This window comes from Elephas maximus, chromosome 9 (genome assembly GCF_024166365.1).
Source record: "Elephas maximus indicus isolate mEleMax1 chromosome 9, mEleMax1 primary haplotype, whole genome shotgun sequence".
NCBI classification, from domain to species: Eukaryota; Metazoa; Chordata; class Mammalia; order Proboscidea; family Elephantidae; genus Elephas; species Elephas maximus.
In genome coordinates this window covers 114654521-114668237 of record NC_064827.1, presented here as the reverse complement: position 1 = coordinate 114668237, position 13717 = coordinate 114654521, and the positions used below count along the sequence as shown (strand labels likewise).

General features: G+C 39.8%; 1 protein-coding gene and 1 long non-coding RNA gene across 6 annotated transcripts in view; one reads left to right on the top strand and one right to left on the bottom strand.

Annotated features, from left to right (window-relative positions):
• Positions 1–13717, bottom strand: part of LOC126083166 (transforming protein RhoA-like) — an 885451-nt gene that overhangs the window by 229270 nt on the left and 642464 nt on the right. The gene's annotated exons all lie outside the window — the stretch shown is intronic.
• Positions 1–13717, top strand: part of LOC126083172 (uncharacterized) — a 207770-nt gene that overhangs the window by 174939 nt on the left and 19114 nt on the right. For 4 of the 5 annotated variants that reach the window (XR_007518736.1, XR_007518733.1, XR_007518735.1 and 1 more), the window contains one exon: positions 7707–7796. The exons of the other annotated variant lie outside the window; for it this stretch is intronic. This is a non-coding gene — a long non-coding RNA (uncharacterized LOC126083172). The remainder of the gene's footprint in view (positions 1–7706; positions 7797–13717) is intronic. 5 annotated transcript variants of the gene reach the window in all.

The window sequence follows — 13717 nt, the reverse complement described above, 5'->3', positions numbered from 1 at the left end:
TCTGAATAAAGGTAATTTTGAACAGGTCTTCAGGATTTGAAAAGCACTCTCGTTTAAGCACAGAAAAATCTGTCAAGGAAAATTCAGTCAAGTTCCAACCTCCGAGCTCGCTTCTCTTAGGTCTTCCTTGTTAACATAAGAAACAGGTCAACCAACCTTCATGTTGAAATGGCACTCATTAGTCCAGGAAGTGAGTGATTTTGCTGAATTGACTAAAAACCAACCGTTTATTTGTAGTGTCCTGTCATGAAATCATGATTGATTTGCAAGCATGATAGGTTGAGGATGCAAGAGATTGGCCAAGATCAGCAAAACCATCCTTCTATTGATCTGTGTGTATATAAAATCTCCAGTCACGAGTATTACATGTTTGATTGAGATCATTAACTTGTGTGCCACTTCTCCATTTGTATCTGGGACAATGTACATGTATTTCTAACTCTGCAGAAAGCCAGTGTGGGTGTGTAATCCTTTGCCAGCACACAACTGCATGTGCATTTGAGGATGTAAGGCGCTGTATGTGTGTTTCCATTCTGAAGGAGTGGAGGGAGTGTCAGTGGGTGCTTTAGGAATGTGAGGTACGTGTGTATATTAATAGGCCGTGGTGGGGGTCAGTGTGTGTACTTGAGAAAGTTTTGTATTTTTATTATGACTTAAAACATATTTTATTACAAAATAACCCTTCAGAATATTTTTGTTCCCTTGCAGATATAAACATGTCAGCACTCTGTTTATTCCAGAGCATGAGAAACATCATTCTATAACCAGTTTTCTGGATTAAGAACAAACACTGCCAATCTTTTCCATGTCAGTAAATGCAGGTCTATTCACACAGGTTTGCAGTGCAATTTCTTTTTGGCTTAAATCACCAAAAACTTATTTTGCTTTTTATTTGAAAAACAAATTAGTGTGCTTTAAGTGAAAGTTCACAATCAAGTCAGTTTCCATACAAAAACTTATAAACTTTGCTTTGTTACCCAAGTTACCCTCCCTATAATGTGGCAGCACACTCCTCCCCTCCACTGTGCTTTTCCCGTGTCCATTGATCCAGCTCCTGTCCCTCTCTGCCCTCTCATCTCACCTCCAAACACGAGCCAGCCACTTAGTCTCAAGTATCTACTTGAGCTAAGAAGCACACTCCTCACCAGTACCATCTTATGTCTTATACAGCAGTCTAACCTTTGGCTGAAGAGTTGGCTTAGGGAATGGTTTTAGTTCTAGGCTAACAAGAGTGTCTGGGGGCCATGTCTTCTGGGGTTCCTCCAGTCTCAGACCATTAAGTCTGATCTATTTACTAGAATTTGAGTTCTACACCCCACTTTTCTACTGCTCCATTAGGGACTTATGTTCCTTGTTAGGGTGGTCATTGGTGGCAGCCAGACACCATTTAGTTCTCCTGGTCTCAGACTGATGAAGTCTCTGGTTTATGTGGCCCTTTCTGTGTCTTGGACTTATATTTTCCTTGTGCTTTAGTGTTCTTTATTCTCCTTTGTTCTAAGTTGGTTGACACCAATTGATGCATATTAGGTGGCCTATTCTTAGCTTTAAAGACCCCAGAGGCTACTCACCAAAGTGGGATGCAGAACATTTTTTTAATAAACTTCATTATGCCAAATGACTTAGATGTCCCCTGAATCCATGGTTCCCAGACCCCTCCTCCTGATTCTTTGTCCCTTGAAGTGTTTGGTTGTATTCAGGAAACTTCTTAGTTTTTGGTTTAGTCCAGGTGTGCTGACTTCCCCTGTATTGTGTGTTGCCCTTCCCTTTGCCTAAAATAATTCTTGTCTACCATCTAGTTAGTGAATACCCCTCTTCCTCCCTCTGCCCTCATAACCAGCAAAGAATGTTTTCTTCTGTGTGTAAACCTTTTCTTCAGTTCTTATAATAGTGGTCTCATACAACATTTGTCCTTTTGTGACTGACTAATTTCACTCAGCATAATGCCTTCCAGATTCCTCCATGTTACGAAATGTTTCACGGATTCATCAGTGTTCTTTATTGATGAGTAATATTACATTGTGTACATATACCATAATCTACTTATCCATTCAACTGTTGATGGACACTTTGGTTGCTTTCAACTTTTTGCTATTGTAAATAGTGCTGCAATGAACATGGGTGTGCTTATATGTGTTTATGTAAAGTCTCTTTTTTCTCTAGGATATATTCCAAGTAGCGAGATTGCTGAATCATGTGGTAGTTCTATTTCTAGTTTTTTAAGGAAGAGCCAAATAAATTTCCAAAGTGGTTAAACAATTTTACATTCCCACCAGCAGTGTATAAGTGTTCCAGTCTCTCCATAACCTCACCAACATTTATTATTTTGTGTTTTTTGTATTAACGCCAGCCTTGTTGCAGTGAGATCGAACGAATCTGATGGTAGTTTTCATTTCCATTTCTCTAATGGCTAATGATGGTGAGCATTTCCTCATGCCTCTGTTAGCCACCAGAATGTCTTCTTTAGTGAAGTGTCTGTTCATATCCTTTGCCCATTTTTTAATTGGGTTATTTCTCTTTTTGCAGTTGAGTTTTTGCAATATCGTGAATTTTAGAGATCAGGAGCTGATCAGAAATGTCATAGCTAAAATCTTTTTCCCAGTCTGTGTAGGTAGTCTTTTTACTCTTTTGGTGAAATCTTTGGATAGGCATAGGTGTTTGATTTTTAGGAGCTCCCAGTTATCTAGTTTCTCTTCCGCATTGTTTGTAATGATTTTTATACTGTTTGTGCCATGTATGAGAGTTCCTAGCGCTGTCCCTATTTTCTCTTCCGTGATCTTTATCGTTTAGATTTTATATTTAGGTAGTCTTTGATCCACTTGCAGTTAGTTTTGTGCATGGTGTGAGATATGGCTCTTGTTTATTTTTTTTGCAAATGGATATCCAGATATGCCAGCACCACTTGTTAAAAAGACTATCTTTCCCCCATTTAACTGACTTTGGGTCTTTTTCCAATATCAGCTGCTCGTATGTAGATAGATTTATGTCTGGATTCTCAATTCTGTTCCATTTCTTTATGTATCTGTTGTTGTACCAGTATCAGGCTGTTTTACCTACTGTGGCAGCATAATGGTTTCTAAAGTCAGATAGAGTGAGGCCTCCAGCTTTTTTGTTTTTTTTCTCAGTAATGCTTTACTTATCCTGGGATTATTTCCCTCCATATGAAGTTGATGATTTGTTTCTCTATCTCATCAAAAAGTGTCAATGTAATTTGGATGGGTATTTCATTGAATTATAGATGGCTTTTTTTTTTTTTTTTGGTAGAATAGACATTTTTACAATGTTGCACCTTCCTATCCATGAGCAAGGTATCTTTTTCCACTTATGTAGGTCTCTTGGTTTCATGCAGTTGTGTCTTGTAGTTTTTCTTGTATAAGTCTTTTACATCTCTGGTAAGATTTATTCCTAAGTATTTTATCTTCTTGGGGGCTAATGTAAATTGCATTGATTTGCTGATTTCCTCTTTGATTTTCTTTTTATTGGTGTAGAGGAATCCAACTGATTTTTGTATGTTTATCTTGTATCCTGAAACTCTGCTGAACTATTAGTTTCAGTAGTTTTCTTGAGAATTCTTTAGGGTTTTTTGTGTTTATGATCATGTCATTTGCAAATAGAGATACTTTTACTTCTTTCTTATCAATCTGGATGTCCTTTATTTCTTTATGTAGCCGAATTGCTCTGGCTAGGACCTCCAGCAGAATGTTGAATGAGAGTGGCAATAAAGGGCATCCTTGCCTGGTTCCCAATCTCAGGGGGAATGCTTTCAGACTCTCTCGGTTTAGGATGATGTTGTTGTTGGCTTTGTTTAAATGGCCTTTATTATGTTGGGGAATTTTCCTTCTATTGCTATTTTCCTGAGAGTTTTTTTTATCGTGAATGGGTGTTGAACTTTGTCAAATGCCTTTTCTTCATCGATTGATAAGGTCATGTGGTTCTTGTCTTTTGTTTTAGTTATATGATGCATTACATTGATTCTTTTTCTAATGTTGAACCATCCCTGCATACCTGGTTTGAATTCCACTTGGTCATGGTGAATTTTTTTTTTTTTTTTTGATACGTTGTTGAATTCTATTGGCTAGAATTTTGTTGAGGATTTTTGGATCTAAGTTCATGAGGGATATAGGTCTGTAATTTTGGTTTTTTTTTTAGTGTCTTTACCTGGTTTTGGTATCAGGGAAATGCTGGCTTCATAAAATGAGTTTGGGGGTATTCCGTCCTTTTCTGTGCTCTGAAATACCTTTAGTAATGGTGTAATTCTCTGAAAGTTTGGTAGAGCACTGCAGTGAAGCCATCCAGGCCAGGTTTTTTTGTTGTTGTTGTTGTCAGGAGTTTTTTGATTACCTTTTCAGTCTCTTCGTTTGTTTGGATCTATTTAGTTGTTCTACCTCTGTTTGTGTTAGTTTAGATAGGTAGTGTTTTTCTAGGAATTCATCCATTTCTTCTAGGTTTTTGAAATTTGTTAGAATAAAATTTCTCATAGTAATCTCATATGACTCTCTTAATTTCAGTTTGGTCTGTTGTAATATGGCCGATCTCATTTGTTATTTGGGTTATTTGCTTCCTCTCCTGTTTTTCTTTTATCAGTTTGACACTGGTTTATCAATTTTGGTAATTTTTTCAAAGAGCCAGCTTTTGGTCTTGTTACTTCTTTCAATTGTTTTTCTGTTTTCTATTTCCTTTAGTTCTGCTCTAATTTTTATTATTTCCTTTCTTCTAGCGCTTGAAGGTTTCTTTTGTTGCCCTCTTTCTATTTGTTCAAGTTGTAGGGATAATTCTTTGATTTTGGCCCTTTCTTCCTTTTGTATGTGTGCATTTATTGATATCAATTGACCTCTGACCACTGCTTTCGCTGTGTTCCAAAGGTTCTGATAGGAAGCGTTTTCATTCTCATTGTATTCTATGAATTTCTTTATTCCATCCGTAATTTCTTCTATAATCCCAATCTTTCTTGAGCAGGGTATTGTTCAGTTTCCAAGTGTTTGATTTCTTTTCCCTGCTTTTTCTGTTATCGATTTCTACTTTTATGGCCTTATGTTCGGAGAAGATGCTTTGTAATATTTTGATGTTTTGGATTCTTCTAAGGCTTGCTTTATGACCTAATGTGTGGTCTATTCTAAAGGATGTTCCATGTGCACTAGAAAAGAAAGTATACTTGGCTGCTGTTGGGTGGAGTGTTCTATATATGTCCGTAAGGTCGAGTTGGTTGCTTGCAGCATTTAGATCTTCCATGTCTTTATTGAGCTTCTTTGCGGATATCCTGTCCTTCAGTGAAGGTGGTGTGTTGAAGTTTCCTACTTTAATTGTGGAGCTGTGTGTCTCAGTTTTCAATGCTATTAGAGTTTGTTTCATGTATCTTGCAGCCCTGTCGTTGGGTGCATAAATATTTAATATGGTTATATCCTCCTGGTATATTGTCCCTTTAATCACTATATACTGTCCTTCCTTATCTTTTGTGGTGGATTTAACTTCGAAGTCTTTTTTTTTTTTATTGTATTATATATCCAATTTATATAAGTTATTTTTTCTTATTTTTTTAATAATTTTTATTGTGCTTTAAGTGAAAGTTTACAAATCAAGTCAGTCTCTCACACAAAAACCCATATACACCTTGCTACACACTCCCAATTACTCTCCCCCTAATGAGACAGCCTGCTGTCTCCCTCCACTCTCTCTTTTCATGTCCATTTCGCCAGCTTCTAACCCCCTCCACCCTTTCATGTCCCCTCCAGGCAGGAGATGCCAACATAGTCTCAAGTGTCCACCTGATCCAAGAAGCTCACTCCTCACCAGCATCCCTCTCCAACCCATTGTCCAGTCCAATCCATGTCTGAAGAGTTGGCTTCAGGAATGGTTCCTGTCGTGTGCCAACAGAAGGTCTGGGGACCGTGAACACCGGGGTCCTTCTAGTCTCAGTCACACCATTAAGTCTGGTCGTATGAGAATTTGGGATTTGCATCCCACCGCTCTTCTGTTTTGCGTGTTGCCTGATCTCCTTCCTTATGTCTTGAAGAGCTCTGTATGTTAATCTTTTGAATTCTGTATCCGGTAATTTCAGGAAGGCATTCTTATCCAGAAGATCTTTTAATTCTCCGTTTTGACACCTTGCTGAAGTGATCATGGTCCGTATCATTATGTGGTTCGATATTGACTGTTCTCTCCGAGGCATCTCTAAGTTATTGTATTAGTTTATTTTATGTTTGCTTACTGTATCCTAGTTTCTGGCTTTGCTTTTTTTTTTTATATGCCCAAATGGGTTGCTTGAGTGAGTTAGCTTGATTACTTCACCTTTGGGGCTCTAACATCCTGTCACCAGATGGCTAGAGCTGTTATCATGTATATGAGTTTATGAGTACATTCATTGTTCTTGTGTGGATTCAGCTCAGGTGTCCAGGTAGCTGGTCATCAAGTGTGTGATACAGGCTCTGTCCTACAGTCTTAGAGGGGCAGGGGTGTTTAGCGTAAGTAGCAATATCTGGTTGCAGCAGGGGGTCAGGGTGTGAACAAGGCAGGGACCTGAGAACCGTCCCCTGAGTGTATCTGAGGAAAGCGTGACCCTCTTCCCTATTGCATGCAGGTGGGTGGGTTCTGCAGACAGACCATGGGCACCCAGTGCTTTCGGTTGTAAGGACTGGGAGGTACCAGTTATCCTTGGACCCCTGTTGCAGGAGCTGTGTGTCCTAAGAGGGGCCACCAGTCCTTAGGCCCGTGCTGTGGGTAGGTGAGGACTCTGTTTAGTAGGCAAAGCTGTGTCAAATATCAAACATCCACCTCTCCACTGTACAGCTTAAACAGTCACTGTCTGCCAAGAAGGGCCTTTTCTTCTGGAAAAAGCCCAGACTGGTCCATGCAGGGGGGAAAGTTATTCAAAGTCCACGGACTGTTTATGCCTGGACAGGAGCTGCTTCTGTCCTGAGCTGCCCAGGTTAGTGGAGCGGGCAAATTATCTTTTACCCCTGTTGTGAATTTATACCTTCTCCAAATCTGGGAGTATGGGTCAGAGTTCTCAAATGGGCCTATCTCAGGCCCAGGGAAATCAACAGCCACTGAAGGCAGTTTCGGGGCGGAGGGCGCAGTAAAATATACGCAAGTACTTAGCGCTTGGCAAGAGCGCCGTTCTTCTCTGGTTCCTGAGATGTGAGTAGGCTGTGTGGCTGGCTGCTTCTCCGGGAGAAACCTGCGGCCAAACGCTACCACCAGCCCACTACAGCCGGTTCAGGATATGGTGCTTGAGGGATTTCAGCGATTCAAGTCCTGCAACTCCTCTCTGTTTCTGAACGGTCTCTCTCCCTCCATGCCACTTAGTCCACTTTCTAACTTTGCCTTTGATGTTCAGGACTCCTAGCTTGTCGCAAATATACTCATTTCACTTGATTTTTCAGGTCTTTGTTTTAAGAGGGATCTCCAGAAGCATCTGGCTATTTTGCCATCTTGACCCTGACTCTGTGCCGTTTTCATCTTTTTGCTGTTGTGAACAGTGCTGCAATGAACATGGGTGTGCATGTATCTATTTGTGTAAGAGCTCTTATGTCTCTAGGTTATATTTCAAGGAGCTGAATTTGTGGATCATATGACAGTTCTATTTCTATCTTTTAAGGAAGTTCCAAAACGATTTTCAAAGTGGTTTTACCATTTCACATTCCCACCGGCAGTGTATAAGTGTTCCAGTCACTCCACAACCTCTCCTACATTGATTATTTTGTGTTTTTTAGATTACTGCTGTCCTTGTTGGGGTAAGATGGATCTCATTGTACTTTGATCTGCATTTTTCTGAAGGCTAATGATCATGAGCATTTCCTCAGGTATGTCTTAACTTCCTGAATGTCTTCTTTGGTGAAGTGACTGTTCATGTTCCTTGCCCACTTTTTAATTGGGTTATATGTCTTTTTGTTGTTCAGGTTTTCAAGTATCTTGCAGATTTTGGAGCTGAGATGCTGATCAGATTTCTTGTAGCCAAAATTTTTTTCCCACTCTGTACATTGTCTTATTACTGTTTTGGTGAAGTGTTTGGGCAGGCATAAGTGTTTGATTTTTAGGAGTGCCAAGTTATCTAGTTTCTCTTCTGGTGTTTGTGTGATGTTAATAATGATTTGTGTACTGTTTATGCCATGTATTAGGTCTCCTAGTGTTGTCCCTGTTTTTTATTCCATGATCTTTATCGTTTTAGATTTTATATTTAGGCCTTTGATCCATTTTGAGTTACTTTTTGTGCATGTTTCGAATTATGGTTCTTGTTTCATTTTTTTGCAGATGGACACCCAGTTATGCCAGCACCATTTGTTAAAGAGGCTGTCCTTTCTCTAATGGACATTGGGCCTTTCTCAAATATCAGCTGCTCATATGTGTATGGATTTATTTCTAGATTCTCAGTTCTTTTCCATTGGTCTATGTATCTGTTGCCGTACCAGTACCAGGGTGTTTTGACTACAATGGTGGTATAAAGATTCTAAAATTAGGTAGTATGAGGTCTCCTGCTTTGTTCTTTTTCTTCAGTAATGCTTTACCTATCTGGGGCTTATGCTCTTTCCGTGTGAAATTAGTGATTTGTTTCTCCCTCTCGTTAAAAAATACCATTGAAACAGGGGTCATGAATCCTTGTATCTATAGATCACTTTGGGTAGAATAGACATTTTCACAATGTTGAGTCTTCCTATTCATGAGTAAGGTATGTTTTTCCACTTCTGTAGGGTCTGTCTTGGTTTCTAGCAGTAGTATCTTGTTGTTTCCTTTGTATAGATCTTTTACGTCTCTGGTTAGATTTATTCCTACATATTTTATCTTCTGAGGAGGGGGCTATAGTGAATGGTATAGATTTGGTGATTTCCTCTTCGACATTCTCTTTTTTGGTGTAGAGGAATACAACTGATTATCCTATATTTATCTTGTACCCTGATACTTTGCTGAACACTTCTATTACTTCTGGTAGTTTTCTTGTTTATTCTTTAGGGTATTCTGTGTATAAGATCATATTATCTGCAAATAGAGATAGTTTTACGTCTTCCTTATCAATTTGGATGCCCTGTATTTCTTTTTCTAGCCTAATTGCTCTGGATAAGACTTCCAGCCCAATGTTGAATAAGAGCGGTGACAAAGGGCATCCTTTTCTGGTTCCAGTTCTGAAACGGAATGCTTTCAGACTGTCTCCGTTTAGGATGATGGTGGCTGTTGGGTTTGTATAAATGCCCTTTATCAGGCTTAATAATTTACCTTCTATTCCTATATTGCTGAGTGTTTTTATCATGACCGGATGTTGGACTTTGTCAAATGCCTCTTCTGCAGGAATTGATAAGATCGCGTTTTTTTTTGTTTGTTTGTTTTATTTATGTGATTGATTACATTGTTTTTTTTTTTTGTTTTTTTTTTTTTAATGTTGAACCATCCCTGGATACCTGGTATGAATCCCTCCGGGCATGGTGAGTTTTTTTTCAATATATATTGTTGAATTTTATTGAGGATTATTGCATCTAATTTCATGAGGTCCACTGGTCTATAGTTTTCTTTTTTGTGGTGTTTTTACCTGGTTTTGGTATCAGGGTTATGCTGGCTTCATAGAATGAGTTTGACAGTGTTCCCTCCTTTTTTATGCTCTGAAATACCTTTACTAGTAGTGGTGTTATGTCTTGTCTAAAAGTTGGTAGAATTCTCCAGTGAGGCTGTCAGTCTCCCTTTAGTGTTTCTTATAATTTTGGCTTGGGTTTTTGCAAATTCCCTAAACTTTTTTTTATTGGAAATGTCCTAACTTCGCCATCATTTTTGTGCGACAGTTTTGTTGGGCATATATTCTTGGCTGGCAGTTTTGACCTTCAAGACTTTATATAAAGCCCATTACCTTCTTGCCTGCACGGTTTCTGCTGAGTAGTATGAGCTTAGTCTTGTTGACTCTCATTTGTAGGTGACTTTTCATTTATGCTTAGCCACTCTTAAAATTCTTTCTTTATCTTTGGTTTGGGCAGGTTTGATTATGATATATCATGGTGACATTCTCTTGGGATGTACCTTGTATGAGGTTCAATGAGCATCTTGAGTGGATATCTTCTCATCTTTCACGATATCAGGGAAATTTCCTTCCAACAAATCTTGCACAATTCTCTTTGTGTTCATCCCTCCCCCACCTCCAGCCAGATTATGGGCACCCAGTGGTATTGGCTTTAAGGAGTAGGAGCCAGCACTTATTCTTCAACCCCTGTCATGGGTGACTAGGTGGCATGAGTGGAGACACCAGTCCTCAGGTCCCTGATGTGGGTAGGTGATAATCCTGCTTAATAGACAGAGACATGTCAAATGTCATGAACTTTCCTCTCCACCATATAGTTGAAAGAGTTGAAGTGAGGGTTCAGGTATATACCCTGTTGTACTGTGCTAATGAGGGCCTACACTGTTGAAATGGGCCCACACACATCTATGCAGAGGTGAAAAACATTCAACGTCTGTGGACCTCTTACGCATGTGCCTAGGCAAAGGAGCTGTTTCTGCCCTGAGTTCTCGACTTAAAAGATCCAGCAGATCATTTTTCCCAGTTTTTGAAATCATTCCCTCTCCAATGCTGGGAGAATTGCTCAGCGAGCATGATGGATCTTTCTTTCAGCCCAGAGGATGTGGCAGTCTCTGAAGCTGGCTTGGACAGAATATGGAGCAGGAAGGGGGTAGGTAGATGGGAGAGAGGTTTTTCCCAAAGGGGTGCTTTTTGATCTGTGGGGTAGGTTAGATGCATGTACATATCTTTTGCCAATTGAGTACCACTATTCACTGATTCTGGAGGTGGGAGTGGACTCTCCATCCCTCGGTCTCTCCCGATTTGGAAAACATGTCCCAAATGCCATTGCTTGCCTCACCGCTGACACCACCCGATCCTGGCCTGCAGGGTGATGGTTCCCACTGGGTCAGGTCTGGAAACTCCTCACTGCTTCTTTTTTTTTTTTTTTTTTTAATTAATTTTTATTAAGCTTCAAGTGAACATTTACCATTCCAATCAGTCTGTCACATGTAGGTTTACATACATCTTACTCCCTTCTCCCACTTGCTCTCCCCCTATTGGGTCAGCCCTTTCAGTCTCTCGTTTCGTGCCAATTTTGCCATCTTCCCTCTCTCTCTATCTTCCCATCCCTCCTCCAGTCAAGAGTTGCCAACACACTCTCCAGTGTCCACCTAATTTAATTGGCTCACTCTTCATCAGCATCTCTCTCCCCCGCCGCTGACCAGTCCTTTTCATGCCTGATGAGTTGTCTTCGGGGATGGTTCCTGTCCTGTGCCATCAGAAGTTCTGGGGAGCATTGTCTCTGGGATTCCTCTAGTCGCATTCATATAATTAGGTATGGTCTTTTTATGAGAATTTGGGGTCTGTATCCCATTGGCCTCCTGCTCCCTCAGGAGTTGTCTGTTGTGCTCCCTAGCAGGGCAGACATCGATTGTGGCCGGGCACCAACTAGTTCTTCTGGTCTCAGGATAATGGAGGTCTCTGGTTCATGTGGCCCTTTCTGTCTCTTGGGTTCTTAGTTGTCGTGTGGCCTTGGTGTTCTTCCTTTGCCTTTGCTCCAGGTGGGTTGAGACCAACTGATGTATCTAGAAGGCCGCTTGTTGGCATTTAGGACCCCAGGCACCACAATTCAAAGTGAGATGCAGAATGTTTTCATAATAGAATTATTTTGCCCGTTGACTTAGAAGTCTCCTCAAACCATGTTCCCCAGACCCCAGCCCCTGCTCTGCTGACCTTTGAAGCTTTCATTTTATCCTGGAAACCTCTTTGCTTTTAGTCCAGTCCAATTAGGCTGACCTTCCTTGTATTGTGTGTTGTCTTTCCCTTCACCCAAAGCAGTTCTTATCTACTGATTGATCAATAAAAAACCCTCTCATTCCCTCCCTCCCTTCCCCCTTTGTAACCACAAAAGTATGTGTTCTTCTCAGTTTTTTCTATTTCTCAAGATCTTATAATAGTGGTCTTATACAATATTTATCCTTTTGCCTCTGACTCATTTCGCTCAGCATAATGCCTTCCAGATTCCTCCATGTTATGAAATGTTTCGGAGATTCGTCACTGTTCTTTATCGATGCGTAGTATTCCATTGTGTGAATATACCACAATTTATTTACCCATTCATCCGTTGACGGACATCTTGGTTGCTTCCAGCTTTTTGCTATTGTAAACAGAGCTGCAATAAACATGGGTGTGCATATGTCTGTTTGTGTGAAGGCTCTTGTATCTCTAGGGTATATTCCGAGGAGTGGGATTTCTGGGTTGTATGGTAGTTCTATTTCTAACTGTTTAAGATAACACCAGATGGATTTCCAAAGTGGTTGTACCATTTTACAATCCCACCAGCAGTGTATGAGAGTTCCAATCTCTCCGCAGCCTCTCCAACATTTATTATTTTGTGTTTTTTGGATTAATGCCAGTCTAGTTGGTGTGAGATGGAATCTCATCGTAGTTTTAATTTGCATTTCTCTAATGGGTAATGATCGAGAGCATTTTCTCATGTATCTGTTGGCTGCCTGAATATCTTTTTTAGTGAAATGTGTGTTCATATCCTTTGCCCACTTCTTGATTGGGTTGGTTGTCTTTTTGTGGTTGAGGTTTGACAGAATCATGTAGATTTTAGAGATCAGGCGCTGGTCTGAGATGTCATAGCTGAATATTCTTTCCCAGTCTGTAGGTGGTCTTTTTACTCTTTTGGTGAAGTCTTTAGATGAGCATAGGTGTTTGATTTTTAGGAGCTCCCAGTTATCTGGTTTCTCTTCATTATTTTTGGTAATGTTTTGTATTCTGTTTATGCCTGTATTAGGGCTCCTAGGGTTGTCCCTATTTTTTCTTCCATGATCTTTATCGTTTTAGTCTTTATGTTTAGGTCTTTGATCCACTTGGAGTTAGTTTTTGTGCATGGTGTGAGGTATGGGTCCTGTTTCATTCTGTTGCAAATGGATATCCAGTTATGCCAGCACCATTTGTTAAAAAGACTATCATTTCTCCAATTGGCTGACACTGGTCCTTTGTCAAATATCAGCTGCTCATACATGGATGGATTTATATCTGGGTTCTCAATTCTGTTCCATTGGTCTATGTGCCTGTTGTTGTACCAGTACCAGGCTGTTTTGACTACTGTAGCTGTATAATAGGTTCTGAAATCAGGTAGAGTGATGCCTCCCACTTTCTTCTTCTTTATCAGTAAAGCTTTGCTTATCCGGGGGTTCTTTCCCTTCCATATGAAATTAATGATTTGTTTCTCTATCCCCTTAAAATATGACATTGGTATTTGGATTGGAAGTGCATTATATGTATAGATGGCTTTTGGTAGAATAGACATTTTTACTATGTTAAGTCTTCCTATCCATGAGCAGGTTATGTTCTTCCACTTAAGTATGTCCTTTTGAATTTCTTGTAGCAGAGTTTTATAGTTTTCTTTGTATAGGTCTTTTACATCCTTGGTAAGATTTATTCCGAAGTATTTTATCTTCTTGGGGGTACTGTGAATGGTATTGATTTGGTTATTTCCTCTTCGGTGTTCTTTTTGTTGATGTAGAGGAATCCATGTGATTTTTGTATGTTTATTTTATAACCTGAGACTCTTCCAAACTCTTCTATTAGTTTCAGTAGTTTTCTGGAGAATTCCTTAGGGTTTTCCATGTATACGATCATGTCATCTGCAAATAGTGATAACTTTACTTCCTCCTTGCCAATCTGGATACCCTTTATTTCTTTGTCTACCCTAATTGCCCTGGCTAGGACTTGAAG